This window comes from Chenopodium album, chromosome 3, assembly GCF_948465745.1.
Source record: "Chenopodium album chromosome 3, dcCheAlbu1.1, whole genome shotgun sequence".
Lineage (NCBI taxonomy): Eukaryota > Viridiplantae > Streptophyta > Magnoliopsida > Caryophyllales > Amaranthaceae > Chenopodium > Chenopodium album.
In genome coordinates, this window is record NC_137836.1 from 46,269,187 (window position 1) to 46,274,342 (window position 5,156).

A 5,156-nucleotide genomic window follows, 5' to 3' on the forward strand; every position below is an offset into this window, starting at 1 on the left:
CATGTAGCGGCATACAACACAAGGCAAGAGGGATTTAGAGGAAGCGGCGGTGGAGTAGCTTGGAGACAACCACCACCCGGGTTTGTACCTCAACCTCAACAATGGAACCAACAAGCTCAACCATCCTGTAACTCCAATCCTCAATATCAAAATCCAGCTCCATCTCAACCCCAAAACCAAAGAGGAAGCTATCCAAGGAACAACCAATACAACAATCAAACCCAAGCACCTCAAAGAAACCATCAAGAACAAGCACCTCAAGCGGAGCTAACTCAAACTCAACTCCTCCAAGCCATGCATGCGCAAATGCAATCTTTTGGGCAACAAATGCAAGAGATAAGAGCTCACAACAAGATGGTTGATTCACAACTAGCTCAATTGGCCGAGAGAACTCCTTTCAATTCACCATCCACTCTACCCGGACAACCACAACCTAACCCATCCCACAATCCAAAACCCGATACATGCAAGGCGATCACATTGAGGTCGGGAACTTCCTATGAAGGACCAAATGAAGGGGATAGTGAGGAAAAGAAGGGAGGAGAGGGGAGTGTGAATGAAAACAAGGGAGGTGAGAAAGAAAAAGGTGATGAGATAGAAGGAGATTCGGAGAAGAAGAAGATAGACAATGAGAAGACAACTTCGATTCCTTGTGAGGCTAGGAATCTTGATGGACCGGTTCCTTTTCCCGGTCGGCTTGCGGAGAGGAAGTTGAATGAAAAGTTCACAAAATTTCTGAGTGTCATGAAGAATTTGCATATCAACCTTCCTTTTCTTGATGTTGTGACACAAATGCCATCTTATTCCAAGTTCCTTAAAGATATTATCACCAATAAGAGGAAGCTCAATGATGAGCTTATCACCCTTCCACATCAAGTGAGTGCTCTTGTCCAACATAAGATGCCCAAGAAGGAAAAAGACCCAGGAAGTTTAACTTTTCCAGTGAAAATTGGGAACATGGAAGCTAGGGGCGCCTTAGCCGATCTTGGAGCAAGTGTTAGTTTAATCCCTCTATTCATTGCTTAAAAACTCAATATTGAGATGATCCCTACAAGGAAGACAATTCAATTGGCCGATCGATCAGTGAAATTACCTTGTGGAGAGCTTGAGGATGTTCCAATTCAAGTGGGACACATCTACATGCCTTGTCACATTGTAGTGATGGATATGGAGGAAGATGTTAACACTCCTCTTATTTTGGGACGTAAAGCTCTTAAAACTTTTGGGGCGGTTATCAATTGTAAGAACAACACCATCACTTGTGAAGTGGCCGATGAAAAAATTTTCTTTGAATTTTCGAAGTTGCTTAAGACCCCCATGGTTGAAAAATGCTATAGAGTTGATGTTGTAAATGAGGAGCTAGATCGCTTGGGGAGGGTCGTGATGAGGCCTCAAGATCCAATGATTGAAGCCCTTACATGTAAAGAAGAGTTCCACTCTCAAGAGGCTAAAGAATTTGTCATGGCAATGGAGGAATCCTCAAAGGAGGAAGTTGAACAACAAGTTGAGACCGAGCTTGAGTCCAAGGAGGAGAAATTGGAGGAGAGTTCTAAGCCTCCTCCCAAGGTAGAACTCAAGCCCCTTCCCTCTTCTTTGAAATATGCTTTTCTTGATATGGAGGGAAAATACCCTATTATTGATGGTCTTAATTTGGAAAAACTTCTTGATGTTTTAAGGAAATATAGGGATGTGATAGGGTATAGCATTGATGATATTAAAGGTATTAGCCCTGCTTTATGCATGCATCGTATTCATCTTGAAGATGATCATTCCACCTCCATTGAACCTCAAAGAAGGTTGAACCCCCACCTTCAAGAGGTTGTGAAGAAAGAAATCTTGAAACTACGTGAGGCGGGGATCATCTATGCTATCTCCGATAGCAAATGGGTTAGCCCGGTTCATGTAGTTCCAAAGAAGGGTGGAATGACCATAATCAAGGATGAAAAGGGAGAGGAAATCTGCACCCGGACGGTGATCGGGTGGAGAATGTGCATTGATTATAGGAGATTGAACAAAAACACCAAGAAAGATCATTTTCCTCTCCCTTTCATGGACCAAATGCTTGAAAGGCTTTCTAACCATGCTTTCTTTTGTTTCTTGGATGGGTATTCCGGATTTTTCTAAATCCCTATCCATCCAAGTGATCCAGAGAAAACTACTTTCACATGTCCATATGGGACATTTGCATACCGAAGAATGCCATTCGGATTATGCAATGCTCCCTCTACTTTTAAAAGATGCATGACTTCCATTTTCTCTAAGATGCTTGAAAAAGAAATTGAGGTTTTCATAGATGATTTTAGTTTTTGTGACTCGTCTTTTGACACTTGTCTTTTTAACCTTGAAAAAGTTTTGAAAAGGTGTCAAGAGACGAGTTTGGTTTTAAATTGGGAAAAGTGCCATTTTATGGTTGAGCAGGGCATTGTCCTCGGCCATAAGATTTCAAAAAATGGCATTGCTTCTTTCTTGGTCATTGCGATGCTAGTGACTTTGCAGTAGGTGCCGTTCTTGGTCAAAAGAAACAAGGAAAATCATGTGTCATCTACTACGCAAGTCGGACTCAAGATGAGGCTCAAAGGAATTACACAACAACAGAGAAAGAGATGTTAGCGGTAGTGTTTGCATTCGATAAGTTTCGGTCCTATCTCATATGCTCAAAAGCTATCGTGTACACGGATCACATCGCGATGCGGTATCTCATGACCAAGAAAGAAGCAAAGCCTCGCTTGATCCGTTGGGTTCTCTCTCTCCAAGACTTTCACATGGAAATGAGGGACAAGAACGGAGCGGAGAACTATGTGGCGGATCATTTGTCTAGGCTACCATTTGAGAACAAGGAGGATGTACCGATTAATGATGAGATAGGATTCGAGGCTCTCATAGCTTTGGTGTCAACTTCTACCCCTTGGTACGCGGATATAGCCAACTATCTTGTGTGTGGAGTCGTTCCCCCGGAGTACTCTTCTCAACAAAAGAAGAAGTTTTTCAAGGAGGTGAGAAGATACTTTTGGAATGACCCATACCTATTCAAGCAATGTGGAGATGGCATTTATCGGAAGTGCGTTCTAGATCATGAAATTCAAGGTGTTCTTGAGCATTGTCACTCACTACCATGTGGAGGACATGGTGGTGTTGACAAAACAGTGGCAAAAATCTCTCAATCCTTATTATGGTGGCTGACAATGCATAGAGACGCCCACCAATTCGTTACGCAATGTGATAGTTGTCAAAGGAGCGGAGGCATTACCAAGAGGGACGAAATGCCCCAACAAAGTATTCTAGAAGTGGAACCCTTTGATGTTTGGGGGGTGGATTTTATGGGGCCTTTCGTTTCTTCTTGTGGGAATCTATATATCTTGATAGCGGTCGATTATGTGACAAAATGGATTGAAGCCATACCCTCACCTACCAATGATCACAAGGTTGTGCTTAAGCTTCTAAAGAAGATCATCTTTCCTAGGTTTGGAGTTCCGAGGGTGCTAATTAGTGATGGAGGCTCCCATTTCGCCAAAAAGCAATTTGAAGCTCTTCTCAAGAGGTATGGTGTTCATCACAAGGTTGGATTACTTTACCACTCTCAAACTCAAGGACAAGTAAAGGTCTCGAATCGTGAAATAAAAAATCTTTTTGAAAGGATGGTGAAAAAATCAAGGAAAGATTGGTCTCTCAAACTTGATGACACGCTATGGGCTCTAAGGACGGCGTACAAGACTCCAATCGGCACGACCCCCTATAGGTTTGTTTATGGAAAGGCTTGTCACTTGCCGGTTGAGTTGGAGTACAAGGCTTGGTGGGCCATAAAAGAGCTTAATATGGATTTATCGTTGGCCGGTGAGAAGAGATTGCTTAAGCTCAATGAACTTGAAGAGCTTAGAGATGATGCTTATGAAAGCTCAAGGTTATATAAGGAGAAGTCCAAAAAGTGGCATTGTTGGGGTTTGGTGAGTCCGACTCGCTGCGGAAACAACCCCGACCCAAGGAACCACTCGTAATTAATAAAACCATAAAGCATAAATAAGTAAACATAAGAAAAGGAAGAACGAATTATACCCTTGAAGCGAGCTTCGCCCTCTCAAAACGGGCTCTTACTTGAAAGCCTTGAGCACCGCAAATGCCGTTCCTCTAACGGTATCCACCACAAAGGACGAACACGAATTTTTAGGTTCGCTACCTTAGAGTTAGCAAGGTCCGACCAAAACCCAAGTATTAATGGAGTTTAAGAGTTTTTCCAAAATATGGAATGCTCTTTCTAACTCCCACTAAAGAACTTTACTCCAAATCCCAAGGTTGGTATTTATAGAGGAAAGTATGAGTGGGAATTTCAATTAAAGCTAAATTAAATTAAATATATCATCAAGTAATAAATCAACAAGTGTCCTAGTCATATGTAAAGAGGAGTATGGACCACTTCGAGAGGAGAGGACCATACTTGCTCCCCACTCCTTCCTCTCCTTGTGACACTTGTCCATACCAAAAAGCAAGCATACTTATTAGCTTCCCCTTTCTACCCGACCTAGGCCCACGGCCCAGCTAGCCTCGCACCGTGCGGGCTGCTAGCTGCTGCCAGCTCGGCCCAATAGCCACGCACTGCTTGCGGGCTGCTGGCCGTGCTGTGCTGGCATGCCTCGCACATGGTGCGGGCTGCTAGCCACGCCTTGCTAGCATGTCTCACACATGGAGCGGGCTACTAGCTCGGCTAATACCCTAACACTCGGGATTCCGATGCTAGGGGTATTTTGGTCATTGTTGATTTATTACTAATTTGTCGTCTCGTCTTTTTATTATTTTTGACTCGACTTCCGACGCTCGGTTTCGACGCTCTAAGCTCGAATTTCCGACGTCTAAATATTTAACACTCGGGCGACGAATTAATTTCTTCCGAATTGATTCGTCGAGTCGGTTCATATATTTTGCTTGGGTGTGACCCGAAGGGTTCAGTCAAGATTAAGCTGTAATATTAATTATATTAATATTACTGATCGGAAGCGGCCTCCACCCAGACATTCCGATCACTTGACCTTACTGAATATATTAGCTTTCTAATAATTCTGAACCCGCTATCAGAATAATAAACTTGTTCGAAGGACACCATTCCTTTCAATCTCCCACTTGTCCTTCCGGACAAGTGAGCATATAGTGTATAGCCCCTTTCCTAT